This window comes from Tupaia chinensis, unplaced genomic scaffold, assembly GCF_000334495.1.
Source record: "Tupaia chinensis unplaced genomic scaffold, TupChi_1.0 Scaffold000275_1, whole genome shotgun sequence".
Taxonomy (NCBI): domain Eukaryota; kingdom Metazoa; phylum Chordata; class Mammalia; order Scandentia; family Tupaiidae; genus Tupaia; species Tupaia belangeri.
This window is the reverse complement of record NW_006159757.1, coordinates 4,757,413-4,782,674: the sequence shown is the minus strand read 5'-3', so window position 1 is coordinate 4,782,674 and position 25,262 is coordinate 4,757,413.

Genomic DNA, 25,262 nt, shown 5'->3' with positions numbered 1-25,262 from the left:
AATGGTTATTTCACTGATCTCCCATGTTGTTGACCGCAGTTCGAGTCCCGGACCTGTTGATTTGAAATTCATGTATGTATGCATGCATGCCCAAGATCCCAAGAGGAGAATGGAAGAGAAGGAATTGCGGTGTGGCCGTCCCCCCTGGGGAGTGATTTCTCACTTTCTGTATCTGTATCTCAGGTGAGTACACACGCCCTCAATATAGCAAAAATCTCTCTCTAGAAAAAGATTTTTTTTAAAAAATAATTTAACGTCCTTCAGGAATTTTTATGCGCATGGGAACACTTGGACAATGCTAAGAGCACCCTCTGGGCAGCGGTTAATACTGCAGAGGTAAACAGATGAATGGCAACTGAGATTGCAGAAGATCCACATTCTAACATTTAGGACTGCAAATCTCACACCAAAAATGTAACTGAATATACTTTGGCCTGAGTATAACAACCATGGTAAATTTTGTCAATGAAGACTTTTTCAACCCTTATTATTATAGGAGATAGAGAAAAATAGCCTTCTTACATATGATAGCAACCATTTTTTCCATAATGGAAATGTACTTTTATAGAAATCTATAGCATTTGTATGGTAATAATCACAGACATTTACTTTTTTTTTATTTGTTTGAGAGGTTTTTGCTATAGGGTGTGTATGCTCACCAGAAAGACAGAGAGAGACAAAGAGACAGAAAGTGAGAAATTATCCCCAAGGGGAATGCCACACCACAATCCCTTCTCCTCCATTCTCCTCTTGGGATCTTGGGCTTGTATGCACACGCACCTGGCATGGGTTCAAGTCACCGAATCTAGGACTTGAACTGCAGTCAACTACATGGGAGTCCAGTGACACAGCCATTTACCCTAACTGCTGGTACCAATCACAACCATTTAAAAACAAAACAAAACAAAAAATTCAGCCTAGACACAGTGTAGCACAGGTGGCACCACCTCTTGGGAGGCTGGAGGCAACCTGAGAGGCCCAAGTTATTACCTCCTGAGCCAACCTGCACATTGCAGTGCAGTGGAGCTTGCCTGTAGTGCTGCCTAATTGGGAGGCCAGGGAAGGAGGAGCTCAATATGGCGAGACCTGTTCAAATATATCCGTATCTGTCTCTGTTTCTATCTCTCTCTCTCCACCCCATATAGAAGAATAAATAAGCAAAGAAATTCATGAAGTCTTTACATTGGGACTCAAAAAAGGCACAGCATCAGCATTGCAGCGTCATACAATGCATCAGTAGATTTCAACATCATGAAACGAATGATCCACATGATGAGGGCATTTGATGATGTTATCACTTACTAACTACTCACACATTAATTCTTTGACCTGGAGAACCTGTCTGGGCTCAGCATGTGAGATGGTAAAGGTTGTGGATTCCCACATGGCCAAATGTGTTTCAAGTCCTAGATCTGGTCTCTCTCTCTCTCTCTCCCCCGCCCTTACCCCCTCCCCCAGTGCCTTACGGCAACATTAAAAAATAGTAATAATAAATAAAAAATATTTTAAAAATAAAGGCAATCTTTTAAAAAAAGAAAATAAAAAAGAATTGTCTGCCTTCTCTGAATCTGTTTCACTGTCTGCATAATGAGTCTGTTCTAGAAAGGAGCATGATTGGGTGAGAATCTGCAAGAGAAAGCCTCATCCATTGGAAAGCCCCACAACTCATGTTCAAAGATTTCGTGAGGAAGCTCCTGTTTTACTAACATACATAAATTCTTTCTTTCTCTGTTCTCAAAAGTCTACATTACAGGGAACCAGCAGTAAGCGTAATGGCTATGTCGCTGGACTCCCACGTAGTCGACCGCGGTTCGTGTCCTGGACCCGGTGGCTTAAAACTCACGCCAGGCGCGTGTGCGTGTGTGCCCAAGATCCCAAGAGGAGAGTGGAGGAGAAGGGATTGCAGCGTGACCATCCCCCCGGGGGGTGATTTTTCGCTTTCTGTCTCTATGTCTTTCTCTGTCTGTCTGGCGAGCGCACGTGCCCTACAGTGAAAATCTCTCCAAAAAAAAAAAACAAAAAGAAACAAAAAAAAAGTCTACATTACACAAAATTTTATATGAAAATAAACAACTTTTAAGCCAGGAATTTTTATTTTCTGTATTTCTCCATATTGACTGAAGATTTTCAGACCTGAGCCAGTACGATTTCCTGTCTCAGGAGAAAGATGGACATAACCTGAAATAAACAAAAGGTAAATTTAACCTTTAAATAAAAATTTAAATATATAGTAGTGATTCTGATTAGAAATTCAAAATGTTTTTCAATTGCAAACCCCATACGTTTGACTGAAGAAAAAAAAATGTGGACTTTCAAATTATTTTCTTAAAGCAAGTCTTAGTTTGCTTGAGCTGCTGTATCAAAATACCACAGATTGGGTGGCTTAAACATCAGAAATTTATACCTCACTGTTTTAGTGGTTGGAAGTCGAAACTCAAGGACTTTTGGTTCAGTTCCTGGTGAGTGTTCTTTTCCTAGTTTGCAGAATCTATCTTTTTTTACATGTTCTCACACATAGAGATTGATATTTCTCTTTTAACTTTTCTTAAGAGGCCTCTACCTTCAAGACCTCTCAAAGGCCCTTCTTCTAAATACCATCATACTGAGGAATAGAGCTTAAAATAAATTTGAGGGAGATACAGTTAGGTCTATAGAAAATATCAAAAGCCAAACCTTGTAGGGTTGTAGCATAATTTATTACATAATTCAGTAAGTAGGGAATAATTTTAATAAATAATAGCAACATTTTAATAATAATTAAATATTAGTGCTATTCACACCTAAAACTTGCATAGTACTTATTATTTGCTAGGCACTTTTCTAAGGCTTCATATAAATTCACTTAATCCGACAATAATCTTTGAAGAAGAAGCCATTGTTCTTCCTATATTACAAATAAGAGGAGCTTAGTAATTTACTTAAGATCCTAGCACTGTTAAGAAAAGATTGAGGGCTGGTTGCATGGACCACCAGTAATACAGTGTTTGAAAAAAGGTAGATTCCATATGGTGATCATGGTTCAAACACCCAGTCCAATAAGCCTGAAACATGCCAGATATGCACAGGAGTACCCAAGATCCAACAAGGTGGAGGACTGGAGGAAGGGATAGTTGCATGACTAGACATTTGGGAGGGTGCTTCTCTCTCTCATGTTCACATGCATTTGTACATGCTTTATTATGGATAAATAAAAATAAAAGAAAGGAAAAAGATGGAAAACCCATCAATTTGACACTGTAATCTTAATTATTAACCTTGACTGTTCCAACATTGCTTCTGGCATAAAATGATAGGGAGTTTCACCAAGATTGACGAATGGAGGACCAAAGGGATACAAGTAGACTCAAGTTGAAGCAGCTCTCTGAGAAAGATTTTCCTCTCCACAATAAATTTCTTGTTGGTGTATAACCTTGGACATAATAGCACAGTATGGGAAAATTGAGGGGAGTGTGGAAATTGCAATGCCTCCAGAAAACTATCTTAGGTATCTCACATGGAGTGTATCACCTGAGCAGCAGATTGGGTTCAGTTGAAAAAGATCTAAGAGAAGTATCTGAGGAACACATAGCATGTGATAAAATTGGTTACCCAAAGTAGGTAAAATGGGCTATCTTGCCACAGAAGCTATTATCAAATCCTCTTCACACATTGCCTTTTAGGACCATGCATGTAGGCAGTGAGTTATAAGCATACACTCCCCCCATTATTATCTTATTTTTGTATCTCAGCAATAGGAAACAAGGACACGAGGCACAAAAAGGACTAAGTAACAGGTACTGCAATGAGACATTATGTATGGTCAAATTCATATAATAGGTAATTTCCAATCCAGTTGTTTTGAAGAGGGAAAAGTGATCTATTCTGTTACAGAAAGGGTTCTATATATAAGAGGTCCTCACAATGTTCATAGAAAATGCCAATTACAAAAAAAAAAATACACATTGATTGGAAAAAAAATTGCACCAAAATAAACTTGTTCTTTAATTCCATTTTCCCACATACTTATGGAAGTCTCCTCATATAGGATTACAGAAATGTATGGGAAAAAAAAGGATATTCTACATAAACCCTGGATGCACATACACTCTTATAAAATGTTAATCCTTTAGTTTCAATGTCTGATATTTAAGGGTTTGTAAAAGTATGGAATACAGCTGACAAATTCAAGGAACAACATACTCCTCAGTTAAATTTTATGGTTTTTAGGGATACTACATTCTATAATATATCACCAGTACCTCAACATATATTCAAAAATGAAGACTCAAAAAATATTCTGGCCCAGCCACAGTTGTGCAAGTCGAAGGGCACCACTACATGATAACTGAAGCTATATGGGAGGCCCTGGTTCAGTTCAAGGCCCAACCTAAATGGGCCAGACATAGTGGTACACACCTGTGGTCCTGCTAACTGGAAAGTTAGGGCAGGGAGGATCATAATGTGGCGGGACCCTCTCAAAATTATCTGTCTCTCACTTTCATGCTCATTTATTCTTTCTCTCTCTCTCTCTCTCTTTTTAATAAAAAAAAAAAGAAAGAAAGAAAAATAAGAAAAGATTCTATGGAAGTAGAAGTCCCAGCAAGATTATTGCCAAGGATACTTGAAATACAAAGGAGTCATGCCACCAGAACTACTCATATCTTCCTCAGCCCCATCACTAGCTTCGCTTGATATTTCGTTAGGTAAAATCTATACAATGTGAACACAGAATGTTGGCAGCTATGATAAATACTTGTCTATTTGGTTTGGTTGTAGGTGTATTTAATTTACATTTCTTTTAGTTTGTCTTAACGTTTATTTCATTTCGATTCCATCCACTTTGATCACACTTCTTGCTTCTCCTCTCTCTCCACATCTTGAATAAAGTTTGAAACTAGTTTGTGTTCCCTGAAGGATAAAATGGGACTTGAGGAACATGTAATTCCCCCTTTATTCAATAGATGATAACTATATACACATTTTTTGTATGCATAAATATATCTTCTTACTAGAAAACTAAAGAAATGGTTCAAAAATTAACCATTAATGTATTCTTTCCAATGGGGATATAATTGAAGGTAATCATTTTACTAAATGCATGTCTATTTAGCCACACAAAGAAGAAAACAGAAAGCAATTATCTGAATATTTCAGGCAATGAACTTTTGTTTGATAAACCAACCAAAAATAGTACTAAAATAGTAAAAGAGGGTGTAATAGGTATTGAATTCTTCAACAGTATAACTCTGTGTCTTTGTTACATGATGTATTCATTGTGAGATTTTAAAAATACTGTGCCATAAGAAAATGAAAGTTTCCTTGGTTCTCAATAATTTAGAATCTTTGGCTACATCATTTTACTAGAGTTAGAAATATTATGTACGCATATGTGTGTATAAGTGCAGAAATATATATTTTCCTCTAAATACAGATTTTTATAGGATGCCACAATATATTTCTGAGGAAAATGTGGGCAGCAGAACTAACTCCAGAGAACTATTTAATCAGTTTCTGAGCTACCCAAGGTAAGAAACTTTCTAAGAGATGCTTTGTATTACTGCTTTAAACTTTTTTTTTAACTACAGCTACAGGTTTTAAAGATTTCTTTGAAACAACTGAAGAGTGAACTTTAATTCATGTTTTTTAAACAAAGGTTATATGAGACTTACAGCAGTCTTACAAAAGAAGAATATCAGCAAGAATTGCACATTACGCTCGGAGTGCAACTGACTTTCAAATTTCTCTACAGGTATTATTTCCCATGAATAGGAACAAAGAGCAAAAACAGTTAAAAAAGCATATTCAAATGTGTGCATAAAAAGGCATGGTAAATGAATACTGTTTAGTTTGCTGACATAATTACTTGAATGTAATTTTTATGAGTCGTAGAAATCTTGGCATTTTCACTGAACCAGATAATTAGACTCTGAATAGAACAGGGTCAGAATAATTAATACATCAAAACTAGATGAACTTTTTCTAATTATTTTTATTTAATCTCTATTATAATTATTGTTATACTCTGCTGAGCATGATTGCCTCATGTTCATAGATTTGAATGCAGTCTTATAGTTGCATCCTGGGACTTTGTGGAATATTAACAAACCGTGGCATGGAGAAATTAGAATGGTGTAGTTTCATGATGGAATTCTAAATTGGAATTTCATATTTTTCTATATAGTTGCACAAAATTTGTTCCATAATCATAAAAATATGAATTTTAAAACAAAAGTCTACTTTTCTTTCAAGTTACACTTCTCCAAAGTTTGAGAAAAATGATTTTCTCAGTCTTTTTTAAAAGGTATATCATCAGCTATTCAATTCACGTGAAATTTTCTTAAAGGTGATTGCATTAAATTTTTCATTATTGGACAGTTTTTAATATCATGATAAATCTTAATCATTTTAGGAAGGTATCAACAGGCAGTAAAGATCATTACCAACTATAATTAAAGACTGACATTCATGATAGAAAGTAATGGTGTAACTTTCTGGTTGTGATGATAGCTACCTAGCTGTGTCAGACGTCTGAAATAGCCATGAAAATGCAGAAAAATAAATTATCACAGCAGATGAAACCAAGAAGACTAATAAAATATTTTAAAATCTCAGTACAGAAAGATTATATAGAGAAGTTTAATACATGATTAGAAGTTAATTCATGTATAAATATCTGAAAAATAATTGCTGTAATACAAAAAGAAGATTTTCACAAAAAGATTTTATCTTCCACAAAAAAAAAAAATTGCCATTAAGATTGTAGTTCAAGGCACCAATAAGAAAGCTTGACTTAATCTTATTTCTCAGTTCTCATGTTAGAGTTGGTCAGAACTATCTTCTGCTCACTTTGTCATTATCTGAGTCTCTTTTTCCATTCCATTGAAGTCCATGACTTCCTTAGTGCATGATTGAAATTGATGGGGAAAAAGTATTACCTCCTAAGACACAAAGGAGGAAGCAGGAATTAGTTGACTACTGAAAACCCCTAAAAATAATACATTTTGAAGATTTAGAGATTGTTTTAGATTATCAGGGATCCCATTCATCTTGTAATATTATATATGTAGGATAACAGAAGCAGGACGATATTCTGCCTAGCGTTTATAGACCCAAGCTATTTAAATATTTGCTTGCTCATGGGATTTAGCTAGAGAAGGTGGATACAGTGGGGGGTGGTAGCTAAAAGAGTTGGAGACACCAGATAATATTGTGATGACAGCTACGATCAAAAGGATTAACGTTCTTTTAAATATTACCAAAGTTGGTGTCGGATTTTACCTCATCAAGAATTTTTTTTTTTTTTTACCATTGGGTGTTTGCACGTGTAGGACAGAGACATAAAGAGACAGAGAGAGGGAAAATGAACCCCTCACCACCACACACACAAACACACACATACACTGGATGGCCATGTAGTAATCTCTTCTCCTACATTCTCTTCCTGCAATTTTGAGTACTCATGCACATGTGACTACGTCCAGGACTCGAACTGTGGTTGACTGTGTGAGAATACATCACCTTAATCACCACACCACCTGCTGGACCCAAAAGATGTTTTAAAAAACATTTACATTGGGGTCAGTTCATGATGTGGTAGTTAAGGTAACTGGATCCCATATGGCTGACTGACTATGGCGTTTGAGTCCTGGATCTTGAGAAACATGCCAGATGCATGTGAGTATGTGCCTAAAATCCTGAAAGGAGAGATGGAAGAAATGGGATTGTGCTGTGACCATCCCCTGTGCAGGTGCTTTCTCACTTTCTTTTCTCTCTTTCTCTGTCTCTCTCCAGTGAGCACATGTGCGCTGTGTCAAATTAAACAAAACAAAACATTAACACCAAGCCAACGAAGAATGTACTTTTCCATTTAAGAAAAAAACTATTTTTAATATATAAAATAATCATTAAAAGGGAAAAATCAGAGAAGAGAATGGATGTTGAACTGCAAATGATGCTGGCAGAGATATGAAAAGAATATGGGAGAGAAGACATCACAAGGGAAAAATTAAAGTTAGCTTCAGGTGTAGTAAAATTGTGAAATCACTAATAAAGATGGCACCTAAAAACAGGATAAAAAGAGTTTACTAAATACCACAAAAAATAAAAATTAGGTACCTTAGAATAAACTTTTAAACTTTGTTAACTGCACAATTTCAGTCCTGAATCTGGTGGTTTGAGAAACCTCTGGTTGGGGTGTTTGTACATGCATCTAAAAATATGAAAAAGAAAAATGGAGAAGGGACTGCAGTGTGACCATTGCCTGTGGGATGCATTCTCACTTTCCCTCTCATTTCCTTTCTCTCTAAATTTTTAAAAAAGCTTCACAACAATTTGGGTAAAGATTAAAAACTATTCCACTGGTATCAGGTTCTATTTAACTCAGAATGTCAAATTCCAGTGTAACAATAAGAACAAAGTTCTGTAATGAAAATATGTTGCTGAAGCAAATTTTAAACATTTACTACTTTATGTGCTGGGATAGAAGAGGGTTACTTTAATGCCGAGATGTGCAGGATTGAGAACATCAATTGCTCATGGATAAAAGCTTTAAAATTTTTACCTATAGTTGTACATCAGCATGTTAAGAAATATTTAAAGTAATTAAAGAATGAGAAACACGCGTCTGCAATTACTGTGATACATACTAATATTAGTTTAAAATATATTTGTTTAACATGGTAAGAAAAGCTGCCTTGAAAAGTCAATCATCAGGAATCTCCAGAGTAAAAATTACAAAATTAAAAAAGCAAAAAACAGATATGCTCATTAAAAGAAGTAATAAGATAAATTTACACATATACTAATTAACATAACTAATACCAAGAATAATATAAATGACATTATAATTCTATTTCTAGTAGATATAAAATTTACTGTATGATCATGAACATATTTTGAATTTCATGCAAATGTATATAATATTCATCAATAATTTTAGGTAATTAGCTTCTTGGAAAATAATTCTTCAACTGAATCCTTTTGATATGAATGTAGGAAAAAATAAGAAAGAAATTTGCAAAATAAATATGTTTAAGAAAGATTAAGTTTAAAAATAAAGGATCATCTTTCTGTTCTTGGAGTAGTCACAGAATTTTTAAGCATCAATACAGCAAAGTTCACAAAGCATAAATTAAATATTGAGATTTTCCTTAGGAACAAACCTCTGAAATTTTCCCTTACCAAAATCAAGTAGTAGGTTTGCAACATAGTTTTTCTTAATAAGACAAATGATAGGCCATAAATATTTTACCAATGGCCATGTGTCATCTCTGCTTAAGCATGCAGTCAACAGTTTGTCAATAGCATTATAGAAGAAAAATGACACAAATAAACATTAAATGATCAACTGTTTATTATAAGCTTTGTTTATTGCACCACTACATTAATATAAACTTACTTAAATAATCTGTAGTATAACTTAGCATTTACAAAGCATCTCTGAGTTAAGAGTTACCCATTTTTTTCCAAATGAGTAGATTGAAACTAGGAAATGGATTCTTGGTGACGTAGTTTGTCAGGGGTACAGCCGGATTTGAATTCAGGCCTGACAGCAGTCTGAGTGCTTCCCTGTTGTATGCTGCCTTCTAGGTGTTGTATCATATGCAACATGAGGAAAGGAGTTTATTTTGAGTTTGGCTATACTCCCTTGCCTTAGTGTAGGCTATGGTTTATGGTAAGCACTGAAAAAAAATTGTTGAATGCCAGAACATATGTAGACAGGGCTCAAAACAAACAAAATTATTATCCCAAGAAAGTTTTTAATAGGGTTTATGGTAGTTTATGGATAGGTAGAATAGAAATAATTAATATATAAAGCAGATTTTTTTTTAAATGCAACACAGTGTCCATAAATGAACTGCTATCATCTCAAAACAAGAGAAACATGATCAGGACCAGATAATTGGACTCCTCATACTCATTCTCAGGTTCTGCTTTAGCTTTGGAAATATGCAATACAGCATTTCCAGATGCCATTTTTATGTATACATGACTGAAATCGTCTGGCTCACCAAGGGTATAAAAGCATTATTAAAATATTTATGTAAGAAAAAGATCAATCTATATTAATATCTCCTCATAATAAAATTAATGTCTTAGGAGAGATGTTTGATCGAAAAAAATGGGGATACATTCACTTAAAATTAAAGTAACTGTAAAGAATTGATAGCTATTCTATGCCATATCAATACAGAAAAACCACTAATACTGTTCTGAGCTCGCTGTTCCACACAGTAGGCTAAATACTAGTAGTGTAGTATCTAGCTATAGCAGTATATTTAGTCCTTTCAGATAAAAAGTTAGTACGTAATCATATACGAGAATGCAATATTATGTTTAAAGGAGAGAACAACTGAAGGCTAATACTACCCAAATAGTAATTCTACTCAAATATTAACCTTGTCAATTTTTCATACTTTAAACTTTGTATTAAATCACAGTTCTCTCATTCCATGCACTTTCTGTTTTTTCTTCTTCCTCTTACTTATTTCTATCCCCATTATACTGAAAAAAACCTTGTTTGTGTTTGAAATATAGGAATTAAAAATTGTTCTTCTAAAAATGCTTAAATAGGGTCATTCCTACTAAGAGAAAGTTTATAAACGTGCCTGCACACTAAGAGGTACTTGTAATTCTTAGGCATATGTCCATTTTCTCCCAGTCACACAACATAGTATTGGCACCTATTCTGTTTCCTGTCGTCAGGCCTTCATTCTCCCACTTCTGATGCCTGATGCACTTCCTGGCATCTTAGTGTTTTATCAGTGAGTATTAACTTACAAGCGATAGGAAAAAGGGAGGCAAGAACCTTGGCTTCTCTGTTTAGCAGTTCTTTCCTATCAGTGCTCATGTCTGAATTGTTGACTATTCTTAAAAGCATGGAAAGGTTTCTGTGAACCTCTTTATGACCTTGGTTAAAAACAGTTTTATTTCTGTGGTTTAGAGACCCACAGAGAAAGTGAACTTTCAGGAAAACCAGTTCAGCCCAGAGAATAAGGAAACAGCTGAGAATAACTATTAACCAAGTGAAATATATATTAAGGCCAAATAGGAACGGAGGCAAATTATGGAATCTGTACATTTTATTGGATTGAGAATTTTGGCAATACCAAGGGAGTCATAAAGATTGGAAAAGGAGAAAGTAGTCTTAAGTATTACAATCACTACATAGAGATTGGTCAAAGAAATTTCCTAATATTAAACATTTTAATAATTTGTGTGTTTTTTATCACTTGCATCAGAATTTGAACTCTTCTGTATTTAATGCTGAAATATATAAGTACTCTGTAAAATAAAAAATGCAACCCCCTGGAATGCAGAGCAACTTTTATCTCTGTCTAAAAGAACTTTTCTCAAACATTCTGTAGTCTGAATATTTTACTTGACTGACAGCTGATGGCATTGCAATTCAAACCAAGCACAGAACAACAAAGATTTGACAACACACAATCTTCATTCCTTTTTAAGGCCTTCGAGGACATGAGGAGTTCTCTCTGTCCTGTCTTCTGTTTAAGGGTTAAGAAGGTATATGGGAACAAGCCACGAATACCCCATCAGTCATGCATTTTTAATATTCTATTTCGCAGATGACTTATATTAAATGAAACTGATATTCACTGCTATGAATTAATTGACAAACATACAGGTCAAAGGAAAACACCATCCCATGCAAAATTTAGTTATATTCATTCAGAATCACCTCTTATTTTCAGATATCAGGCTAAATACCATGCACTCCTACTCTTAATTAGATGACTCCAGAAATCATGTGTCTTTTCTTAAGTGTGTACATGTTTGCATGTTTATACACATAAATTTAAACTATCACTCATTCTGAATTTGTCTTTTAGATTCTTACTGAGTGTTCTGAAATTAGGAAGAATTCTTGTCTATAATGTTTCTAAAATGACATTTGTTTCTAGTGGAATATGGATTTTATTTTTTAACTTAAGACATTTGAAAATCACTTCTCAGATTAGACACAAACATACTTTGTCACAATTTCACTTTTTATTTCCAAGCTTCCAGGGTGGCTTAATCCTAAAACTTTTTACAAAAAACTTTGCCTAAATTGCTCTGATAGTTGAATTTAACACTTAAGACTCTCTAAAAGAAAACTACAAAAAAAGTGGAACACTTGGACATTATTCAAGTTTTTATTTTAATTTTAAATCAATACATGCAGTTAAAGCGAGGTTGCCAGTCCCAAAGGGAATTAATTTTTAGGTGTAGGGCAGTATTTTATATGCTACACATATATATGAAAGTATTACAAATTTACTTTATATAAACAAAATTTAGTCTGCACAAGCTTTAGCTTTAAAACATATAGAAGATTAAAATACATATCAGTAGTTTTGCTCTATTCATGTGTATCTGACTTTGAGATGAAAGTGAAGCAAGTTTTTAAAATTAATGATTTTACACAGTCTAATTGTCTAAGAGCACGAAGTAAATTTGTTTAGGCTGTTTTCAAGTGCTCAATTCTGAGTTAGGTCATACTTTTATGAGATAATCTGACAGTCTGTGAAAAGACAAAGCTGGGTCTTTAAATGATACCTAAGAATGTCTTTCCCCAAATGTACTGAATTGATTTAGTCGTCCCTCGTGTATGTGAACTGCTTGTGGGAAGCAAACCAAAAATAAATATAAAGGAACTAGCTTGATCTTGCCTAGTTTTGTTTTTGACTCCATAAATAAATCATTTCTCCATTAAGCAATGAAATCAATGCATGCAAAATTAGAATATGAATAGAAATACATTTTCATTTTATATTCTACTACAAATGAATAATATTGTCTACTCATCTAATGTTTCTGTGTTGTTAAGAAAAAGAAAACTTAATTTGAAATTTGGTATTTGGAAAAATTCTTATTTTTTTTATGCTTCCCAATTTTAAACATACTACAATATGCTCCACAATTCCTAGGCTGATTTTTGTTATGTTGTGGTTTTTTTGTTTTGTGCTTCTTAATATTTTAAACCTTCTCATCTTTCATCAAAAAGTACAAAAGTCATTTTAAAAGCAAATAAAAAGATATACACTAATTTTCTTTTAGGATAACTAGTTTTAGTTTTCAGAGGTATTAGTAGACTGTAAATTATTAAGTTTTGCTTACTAAGAAAGGCATGACTTGGTATCGACCAAGGTTTATATAAGATTAAATAGAAGCAAACTGGAATGTATATGTATATATGTTTCCTGAACAAGGATAATGAAATTCATCTGGGTCAATTCATTCTCTATATTTACTAAAAATTCATCCCTCTTTACCTTACTAATATAATCATTTTTACCCCATGCATCATAATGATAATTTGAACTGTTTTTCCATTATATATCCCAAGAAAGCTATTTGGTATCCAAGCCCTTTCTTAAGTGAATAAATTTAAATCCTCTTTTCCCAGAAAAAAAAAAATTCATTCCTTGTTCCAAGCTACGATAATATCTAATGGCTTCATAATTATAATTAAGCTTTACACTGATGAAAGTTCAGATATTTACGTATTTTAACTCAACACAAAATTTATTGTGAACATTTTATCATCCTTGGTACATCTAAACAATATAGTTTTTTAATTTTCTTCTCATTGTTAATTTAAAATCAATTCACTCTGGAAAATTAAACCATCGTCAGTTAATTATCTGAACTGTATCAATTACCTAAAGTGTGAAGCGTGTGGAAGTTTATATATACAGGTGAGCAGAAGAAGTGATTTAGACTACAAAATGCTCAGGAAAGTGAAGGGTTTTCTTGCTAGATGACAGAAAGCAATTAAATAAATGCATTCTTGAGTTTGGGGCCTCTACAAGCTTAGTACAAGGAACTCTGGAGCCTGTTTGTGCTTCTCTCTCATCTCCTTTTTTTTTTTTAACCTGATTTTTCTCCTTGCAAACTCGGTATTCGATTGAACATCATATTTATAGAGTGATTGCAAGTAAGGAAGCTGTACTGACTGCCTTCGCATGCGGTAGGTCAGAAAGCAAGAGATCCAGAGAGAATGTGGACTGTGCATTGAAGCTCTAGTGTATTTCACACTTTGATGTCCTGAGGAACTTAGGACACCAGGGTTGTGACACTGAGTTACACTGCAGGCACAATGAGCGTTTTAGAGACAAAAGCTGTCATTGCCATCCAGTGGCAATGTAAATTATTGCATGTTCGGCCAAAGTCTACTTGTTTTGCCTGAGCATTAAGGAAGCTTGTCGGTGTTCTGCTCTAAAATAGAACAGAAAATGACTGTTTTTATCTTCGACCTTAACAATTCAAGGTATATGGCAAGCACAGAAGTAACTTTTAAAGTACTTTTTATTCTAAGTTTCAGTTTTATGTCCAAGGGTCTTCAAAAAATTCATGAAAAATACATATTATGAAAAAATCATACATGATCTCAATCTTTTTTGGGAGCAATATAAATTCATACTTAAAAAAAAAAAACTTCCTCTTTTTCCATGAACTAGAGAGATAGAAAGAGAGAGACAGAGAGACAGGCACTCTGAACAGGGTCTTTATGCTCCAATCAATTGCTAGCTTCAGCTAGCTCTGGATCACAGGCCTGCCACTCCCAGCATGCTGAGGGAGAGCTCTGGATGAGAACCTGGACCCTTCTGACGTGAGGAAGCCTCGCAGAGCATTGCATTATCATTGTGTCATCAACGGCCTTTAAACTCATACTTTAATTCCATTTTGCTCCACAAATGTTTTGAAGTCATCTAATATTTTCTTGCAAGTTTTGGATGGAGAATGATTAAATTCATTCTTAAGCAAGTAAATCTTTATTTGTTGTTTTTCATTTGTCATGTCAGACATGTGTACTCATCAGAGAGAGAGAAACAGTGAAAGTGAAAATCACTCTCCTGAGGAGATGGCCATGTGGCAATTCCTTCTCCTCCATTCTCCTCTCAGAATTTTGGGCATGCTGTCACATGTGCCCAGAGGATTTTCAAGTCTCCGTGTCTGGAACTTTAGTGAGACAATTGGAGTGTGGGATCCAGCTGCTTTAACTTCTTTGCCACCTGCTAGCCCTAGGCAAATAAATCTTTACTAATGTTATTTATTTTATTCTTTTGTAGGGGTTTCTGCCTAGGGCATGTGCACTTGCCACAAAGAGAGAGACAGAGACAGGGAGATAAAAAGTGAGAAATCACCCCACCAGGAGGGATGACCCACCGCAATCCCTTTTCTTCCATTCTCCTCCCAGGATCTTGTGTAGACACACACACATGCCCAGTACAAAATTCAAGCCATTGGGTCCAAGACTCAAACTGCACTTGGTCATGTGGGAGTTCAGCAATGTAACTGCCCCACCATCTGCTGACTCCCTTTACTATTTTTTTTTTTTTTTAATTGTCAAAGGGTAGTGTGCTCATCAGTGAAAAACAGAGAGGAAAGCACCCTCTACCCCCACAATGGAGCACAGTCACACCACGATCCCTACTCTTCCGTTTCATCATCCTGCCAGGATTTGACAGCAGGCTCATGCTCGAGCCCAGAATGTTTTTCAAGTCAGCAAGGCTAGGACTTGAATTGAAGTTGGTCCTGTAGGATCTGGTTCCCTTAACCACTAGACTACAGGGTAAACCCTTTACTAATGTTTTTGAACTAAGATATAAAGTTCTTAACATGGACCCAAAATAAATTTCCACTAATTACAATGCAAAATGATTTGGTTCATGCATTTCAAAAAGTATTATTAGCCCAAAGATATACTGATCCTGATTCACAACAGTGCTGAGCGCATACCAATTCAAACTCTCCAGATTAAAAGGCGGGATGCAGTTCAAGTGTGTGTGTCTAATAAATGTATAAATTTAGAAAGAAGAATTAAGCATGGGGAGTGATTTTTTATTCTCCTTTTTAAATGTGATGTTAAAAGGCACACACTCTGCTTTTCTATCACTTTGCTGGTCTCTGTATTTATTCCACATATTTGAGAAACAGTTCTCCCATCTTCTGGGTAAATTACAGAGATCTTTAACTTTGCATTCGTTAATGATAAATAACCTTACTTTCCAACCATTTTCATTAAAGAATCATAATATATTTTTTTTTCTTCAAGGCTCACTTTGCCTAACACCTTCAAAGAACTGGATTGTCTAGAGACCATGTATTGATTAATCTGTTTCTAATAGACTTCAAGAGGGTTATTCTGGGCACACAGTAGAAGTTCAGGTCTCTACTTTACCTAATCTATCATATATAATTAACCCCTATGTTTTGGGGTGTGTTACAAACTCTATAGACTCTATGTAGGCATTGATTTTAAATGTGTTGCTATTCGTTTGTTAAGCATAGGAGAAGGCTACAAAGAGAAATGAGATCTTATGAGAAAGTTCCTATTCTGCATTTTTTTCTATGAGTGGAGTTATTTTACCTATGAGAGAGAAAGGGTGACTTTATTATGTGAAACACACATTTATATTATTTTACATGAATACAGATTTATAGTGCATTAAAGGTAATCCACAAAGCTAAAATAATCTGAGTTAATCTGAGATTTGTTTCTTCAGTGTTTCTGCTAATCAGTCTGTAGGAGGCCTTTGACACATAAATAACTGTTTACTTCTTTTGGTCTTAGTGGCGTCAACCATTTTCAGCAAACCATGATCTGCCAAGTTTAAAAACTTATAAAAACAAAGACATATAAAGAAAGTAGGTAGAAGGTGTGTATATATTAGCACCCTGATTCACAATGACTCCCTTATTTTGAAAGAACTTTCATTAAACAGAATCAAGTATACAGCTGAGTGGAACATCTTCATATATATTCATCAGTAAAAACAGTTGGGACATTTTCCATTAAAAATAAAAAGTTATTTGTTACCTCTGTGGTTTTTTTTTTCTGTTACATATTTGCTTAATATGTGAGCAAATGTTTTTTTTTTCCCCAGAAAAATTGGAATGCATCCAAATTACAACAACAAAAATATCTGCACACAATTAAGTATTCTTAGAAGTGCTATCCAATGCTCACTTTTTTCTTCTTGGGTCTACATGTGTTTATCTTCTGTTCTTCAGGCCCCGAGCGTGCATACTGAGCTGTCTTTATGCAGCAATCTATTTAGTCAATTTGACTAACTAATCATTTCTTACTAATATTATTAAAAATGCACATAGACCATTCATATTTCTGTTTCGATCGCAATTCCTGTTTTTTTGAAATATGTTATGAAGTGAGAAAGGATAGAAAGAGGTGTTAGGACAAAAAGCCAGTTAGTGAGTCTCAATTGCCCTTTTCTAGTAATTATTGTCATGTACTCAGTGTTAACTATTGGTTGGAACTTGGTAGTGTAGTTGACTTAAATGTTAAGTGATAAAATAAGTTGAAATAAGTCATTCTCATATATTTCTATTAAAAACAGTGTTAAGGCTTGGTATTTTGGTAGCCTGCAGCTAAAAAAATAGTCTAGTACTCTGTTTTTAAACCTCTCTGCAAATACTTATTGAAGAGTTACTAATTGCAAGATAATGCAGAACAATGAACAAAAATGAGGTATTGTAGCAGTAACACCCCAATGATATTGGAATTTATTATGGTAGTAGACATCCCTTTCATGAATTTTCACTGTGTTCTCACTTGAAGCAGCTTCCTAGAATTCCATACCCAGATCTTATCCTCTGCATATCCATGTTTCATATTGATTTCAATGACTCAAATGAAAAACGTGCAACAGAGATAGCTCAGAATCAACTACAGAAGAAAAATTCAGAACAAAGCTGCATTCAGAATTTACTATATAGGGCATATATTATGATGTTTAAGAATGTAAAAAAAGAAAAAAAATTATATACCAGAAAAGTGAATTGTAAATCTGCTAACATTCCCATATGTTGACTTTATAAACCATTCCCTTCTAGTGCTAAAACCCATGGAATTTGACCTTTAGCTATCTACATATAGTTCTGATGAAAGTTTAAAGAAGACTTACCTAAATGATTACAATTTGATGTGTTAACAAATGTGATCTAAATAGGAAAGGTGAAAGACACCTTTAAGAACCTTAAAGGGTATTTTGATACCAAATATGACAAAATAACAGTACAAATAAAAGTGATCATTACGAAAGAAGGCCTCATTAAATGTAAAATATTTTGTCATTCTCCGTGCTAAGCAGCTATTGTAACATGCTTCTAAGATTTCCAAAACCACATTTAGATGCTAGTTTTAAAATGTTAAAATGAATCTGCAGAGAAAAAGAAAAGTCTGACGGTTACAAAAACCTAAAAAGCAAGTTTCTACTAAAATCTGAATAGGTTGTGTCCAGTTTTAAAAGTTATATATTTGGGGACCAGCAGTTAGCATAATGGCTATGTCTCTGGACTCCCATGTAGTCGACCGCAGTTCACGTCCTGGACCCGGTGGCTTAAACTCATGCCGGGTGCATGTGTGTGCGTGCCCAAGATCTTGAGAGGAGAATGGAAGAGAAGGGATTGTGGTATGGCCATCCCCCCTGGGGGTGATTTCTCACTTTCTATCTCTCTGTTTTTCTGTCTGTCTGGCGAGCGCACACACCCTATAGCAAAAAAACTCTCAAAAAAAAAAAAGAGTTATATATTTGAAATAATTATTTTTAAAAAAGCCTTTGGAATCTGTAAATAGTAATTTTGTTAAATGTTATAAAATGAGTATAGGTACTAAATAAGAATGATGATAACTGTAAACAAAAGAAAATACTTTTCCTGAAGAATATACCTGACTTAAGAACTTGACATTTTTGGGGGGGATGGCCCCATGACCTGGGTAAGAGAGTCATATCCCACGGGGCCCACTGCATTTCGAATCCCAGTCCTGACTTCCTGGAAGGCGTGACGGGCATGTGTATGTATGCATGTTTCAAACCCAAAATGATTGAGAAATGGAGGAGAAGGGATTTGGGCATGATCATGTCCCATTGGGAAGTGCTTTCTTGCATCCTCTGTCTCTCTTCCTCTTTTTCTCTTTCTGGCTAGTAGTACATGAGCCCTCAGGCAATTAACAACAACAAAATAGGACTTAATATCTTTCCTTCCCCCCTTCTAGGTCAAATGCTCATTTGAAAAAAGATTAATATCACAACATTTCTTGATATTATATTACAATTAAAAGCATAAATAGAAAAAGTCTGTCATATATTTAACTGAATTTTCAGAGCTACAGTTTTTGATGATTCCATAACAGTTAAGGATATAGAGCAGTTAACAGGCCCATCTAAAACAATAAGTCACTTTAATTCATATGAAAAAGCAGTGCAGTTTTCTATAAAAATAAAACATTGTTCTTATATAATGTGAATATTCTTTCCTAAAAGTATAAAGTGTATAGCGTAGGAGAAGAAACATAATTTTTGGAGGAAATTTAAAGGCTTGCTTTTTATCTGATGTTGATAAAGAATGGAAACCATCAAAGCATAACAGCAATTTTTAAAAAAAAACACCCACTCTAATTCTATTCCCATGAATTATCTATATTTTCTGACATACAAAGTTTGAATACATAAGCAATTAATTGATTTCTTGGTTGATTTCATTTATTCCACTCAAATCCTCAGGATACATGATTTTGAACATGAGAATATATATAAAAAATAACACAGAATGACAAAAATGCCCCTATAATGAAATCAGTTTGATTGTCTTTTTTTTTTTTTTTTTTTTTTTTTTTTTTTTTTTATGCCAGAGGGTGCATGTGCTCTCCAAAGAGACAGAAAGAAAGAACCCAGAAAATAGCCCACAAAAGGATGTGGTCATGCTGCAATTCTTTCTCATCTATTTCCCCATCTTGTTGGAATTTGGGGAACTTTATGAGCCTGGGTTGTTTTTCAAGCAGCCAGGTCTGGGATTAGAACTGTTGGCTAGGTGGATCCAGCTCCCTTAACCACTGGGCCATGAGGCTGGCCCTTGACTGTCTTAATAAGGCTGACTTTCTTGTTTATATTAAACAGGGTCCAATCAAGAAACAGAAACTAGAAACTCAACTGGGAATGTATAAAATACAAATTTATGAACTATAGCAAGAGATCAGAGTCTTGGTTTTGGATACTAAGAAGTAAACATAACTCTGAAATTGCCTACATGTTCAGAAGGCAATACAAAAATTTGAGTACTAAATTTTTCATGGGGTTCCCTGTATAGATAAAAGGCACGGTATTATTTTATTTTTCTTCGTGGGAAACAAGGAACTCTATGTGACCCCTAACTAAAGAGAATGTGCAAAAGGATGCATATATACAGATTCTTCCCCCAGCTGCCTGGGCCTTTTTTTTTTTTTTTTTTTTTTATGATCTGGTTGTAGCAGAATCTTCAAAAAGTTCATGGTAAATGGGCCAGCAAGTGGCATGTTGGTTAAAGTGCTGGATTTCAACATTGTCAACTATGGTTCAAGTCCTGACCCAGTGGCTTGAAAATCAGGCTGGGCACATGTGCATGTGTGCCCAGAATACTGAGAAGAGAATGGAAGAGAGAAAATTGTGGAGTGGACATCCTCCTCAATGGCGACCCTATCTCTATCATTCTTTGCTTCTCCCTAGTGCATGCCCCTGTGGCAAAATGTGAAAAAAAAATTAACATAAATATTTTAAAGAGCTATGAATAGGTTACAGAGTGGAGGAAACAGTGAGAAGGTTGCATATGACTCCCACTCTCATAGTCACTGTAATATATCGAGACAGCATAAGGGCAAGTAAGAGCCAGACAGGCACTGGGCGACTCTGTGTCTTGCGGAGGAAAGACAATTAAACATGGGCAAATGAGATCCTAAGAAGTTAATAGGCATTTTTTTGTGCCAACTTTTCTAGAGAAGCACAAGAAGAAGCTTGTGCTTCAGCAATAAATGCTTCAGTCAACTTCTGAGTTTTCTAAAAAGTACTCAGAGAGGTAGAAGACCATGTCTGTGAAAGAGAAAAGAAAGTTTGAAGATATGGCAAAGTTGGACAAGGCCCGTTATGAAAGAGAAATGAAAACTTATATCCCTCCTAAAGGGGAAACAAAAAAGTTCAAGGATCTCAGTGCACACAAGGGGTCTTCTTTGGCCTTTTGCTTGTTCTGTTCTTAATATCACCCAAAAATCAAAGGAGAACATCCTGGCCTTGCCATTGGTGATGTTACAAAGAAACTGAGAGAAATGTGAAATAGCATTGCCGCAGATGATAAACGGCCTTATGAAAAGAAGACTTCTAAACTGAAGGAAAAATACAAAAAGGATATTGCTGCATACTGAGCTAAAGGAAAGCCTGATGCAGTGAAAAAAGACATTATCAAGGCTGAAAAAGGCAAGAAAAAGAAGGAGGAGAAGAAAGACAAGGAAGATGAAGAAGATGAGGAAGAAGAGGAAGAGGAAGAAGATGATAATGATGAATAACTTGGTTCCAATGCAGTTTTATTTTCCTTGACTATAAAGCATTTCACCCCCTGTACACAACTCACTCATTTTAAAGAAAAAAAAATGAAATGTAAGGCTCTATAAGATTTGTTTTTAAGCTGCACAGTGTCCTTTTTTGTATAGTTAACACATTACCAAATATATCTTCAGATAGTCCTGTCCTGGTGGTATTTTCAATAGCCACTGACCTTGCCTGGTACAGTATGAGGGTTCTAAATCGTCATGGAAATTTAAAGCAGATTCTTGTTGGTGCACAGCACAAATTAGTTATATATAGGGATGGTAGTTTTTTCATCTTCAGTTGTGTCTGATGCAGCTTATATGAAATAATTGTTCTATTAACTGAATACCATCTGTAATTGCAAAATACAAAAACAAACAAACAAATAAAGTTGCAGCTGTTTGGCTTACATGTTGAATGCTTCTAAGTAAATAAAAAAATTTATTTAAAAATAAAAGCTATGATTGGACATCCTGTGCTCTTGGGTTGGACGAATCAATATAATAAAAATGTCAGTTGGGACCAGCAGTTAGTGTAATGGCTATGTCGCTGGACTCCCATGTAGTCCAAAGCGGTTTGAGTCCTGGACCCGGTGGCTTAAACTCACACCGGGCGCGTGTGCATGTGTGCCCAAGATCCCAAGAGGAGAATGGAGGAGAAGGGATTGCAGTATGGCTATTCCCCCGGGGGGTGATATCTCACTTTCTGTCTCTCTATCTCTCTCTGTCTTTCTGGCAAGTGCACATGCCCTATAGCAAAAACCTCTCAAAAAAAAAAAAAAGTCAGTTTTACCTAATTTACCTGTTCAATATGATTTCAATCCAGTTACCTGAAGCATTTTTCATAGAAATGAACAACAACAACAAAACAGCTATAAAATTTGTCTAGAATAATAAAAACTTATCGCCAAGGCAATACCATGTCAAAAGAATGAGATAGGAGACATCTCACAATCTAACTTTAAAATATATCACAGAGCAGTTAACTCAAAACAATATGTTACTGACACAAAAACAGACCTATAGATCAATGGAACAGAATAGAGAATCCAGAAATAAACTCCAAATCATACAGAATCCAGAAATTAACTCCAAATCATACAGCCAATTGACTTTGACAAAGAGTAAAAGACAAGGCAGTGAAGAAAAGAAAATCTTTTCAGCAAATGTTACTGTAAGAACTAGATATCCACCTGTAGAAAAATTAAACTGGACCTCTATTTCTTACCATTACCAAGAGTCAACTCAAAATGGACTAAAGATTTAAATATAAAGTCTCAAATCATAAAACTACTAGTAGTAAACATAGGAGAAACTTTTGAAGATGTTGGAATAGGCAAATATTTATCAAAAATGACTCCCAAAGCATAAGTGATAGTTGCCAAAATAGACATGTGAGATTAAATTATGTAAAAATTTTCCTCATAACAAAGGAAGCAATAACTAGACTGAAAAGACAACCCTCAGAATGGGGAACGAAATCACAAATTATTTCTAACACAAGAGATTAATATCTAGAATATACAGGGCACATTAGTAGTTTGTTCATTAAAAAATTGAATAATTCAATTTTAAAAATGGTCAAAGTAATCGAATAGACAACTCTCCAAGAAAGACTTATGAATGTTCAAAATGCATATGAAGAAATGTTCAGTGTCTTGTCATCAGGAAAATGTAAATTAAAACCACAATGAGATACTATTTAACCACACTTAAAATGACTAGGATAAAAAAAAATAATGGTTGAGGTGCTAGACTTCCACATGACTGACCATTGTTCAAGTCCTGGACCAGGCAGCACAAAAATTAAAACAAATAAATAAATTTAAAAAATAAATAAATAAACATATATATATATATTTTTTTAAAAAATAAATAAATAAACATATATATATTTTTTTTTTTTGAGCGGTTTTTGCTATAGGGCACATGTGCTCACCAGACAGAAAGAGACAGAGAGACAGAAAGTGAAAAATCATCCCCTGGGGATGGATGGCCATGCCGCAATCCCTTCTCCTCCATTCTCCTCTCGGGATCTTGAGCATGCATGCACACACGCCCTGTGTGAGTTTTAAGCCACCAGGTCTGGGACTCGAACCATGGTCAACTACATGAGAGTCCAGAGACATAGCCATTACGCTAACTGCTGGTCCCAAACATATATTTATTTTTTTAATAGAAACAACAAGTGTTGGCAAGGCTTTGCTGATAAACGAACCTTTTTAAAACTATTGGTGGGAATGCAATTAAGTTCAACCTCTGTGGAAAACAATATGGAGTTTTCTCAAAAACCTACAAATAGAACTTCCATATGATGTAGTCCCACTCCTTAATATTTACCCAAAGGATACAAAAACACTAAATTGGAAAGACACTTGCACATCCATGTTTATTGCAGCATTATTTACAATTGCTAAAATATGGAACCAACCTAGCTGTTCAAAAACTGATGACCAGGTTGAAAAACTGTGACACATAATACTATGGAATATTATACAGCTAAAAGAAAAAAATGAAAGCCCATCATTTGACTCAAATTTGATGACTGTAGAAGACTTAATGCTGAGTGAAATGAGCCAGAATTTGAAAGATTCACATTGTATATTCCCACTCAAGGTATAGTTAGTGTAGGCACTTATGGCAGAGGTTGAGGAATCTGAAGATGTCATGGTGGAGAGGAGGGGTGTGGATGCTAGAGATTGTAAAGCAGAAAAGTGGTTGGTAGAGAGTGGGTTTGAGAAAAAAAATGAATACAGTTTTGTCTGCTTAAAAGTGTTATTTGTCTGTTAAGCTAGTCTGTACATTGTTTCATGAATGCTTTATCAAATTATGAATGTTTAAGTGCAATAATGTTTCAATATTATAAATTATAAACTTATGCTTACAAGAGAAAAACATATCAAAAAAATTTAATTATCTAAAAGTAGTTCACCATTGTGACTGTTAAATTCAGTTGTCATCAAAAGAATACCTTGCCTAAAAGAAAGGACTGACAAGGGTGTGCAAAATGGTCACAATCTTTTGTGAAATTGTACTTTATCATTAGTTTGTATCTATAAGTTACAGTACGTGTTTTTTTTTGTTGTTATATACAACTTTGTTATAAAAACTTTTGAAAAAGAAAGCTTTCCCTCCGTCTAGAACCTCTCTGTGCTCTGTCACTCTCTATCCCCTTGAAATTTATTCTTCTTTTTAACACTTATCATCCCCTGACAGAGATTTGTTCACTTGTTTATTTTCTGTTTTCACAACTAGAATGCTATCCTGTAAAAGCAGAAACATTTTTTGTTCACTTAATTTGTTCACTCCTATATTGCCGGCACCTAAAGTGCCTGGCGCCTGGCACATTGTTGTTGTTGTTCATTAAGTACTGGTTGAATAAATGAATAAATTAAGTTTTTTAAAGAGGTATGAATTTTAACCATTTTTTATTTCATTATGAATACTGTATTTTTTTACTCTGAAATAAACTTGTATTTTAATTCTGTTTTCTGAGAATTCTTTCAAGGTCCCTAAATACCTTATTCTCCTGCTGCTATAATTTTGACCATGAGTCAAAAAAAGAAAAGAAAAGAAGAGAAAAAAGAAAAGAAAATGCTATAGAACATAAAATAGTAGATTCTACTCCTAACGCTGAGGTACTGTACCCAAGGCACCTGAACCCCATTGGAGAGGCCATGGCATTGACCCAGTGGTTGAAGAAGTTAACTGAAGTGACATGTGAGCAAGAACCACTGGAATAGACTCACTCAGATGCCAGGGGAAGTCACCAACGAGGAATCTGCACAAGATTACCTTGAGATCTGTTAGTAGAAATAAAATCACTAGGAACTCTTACTCTATGTGCAGAGGGTCTGCTCTGGTGGGGATACCATGTCCACTGACTTGTAGATACCACAGCTGCCTCCTGAGAGAGCACTGACTA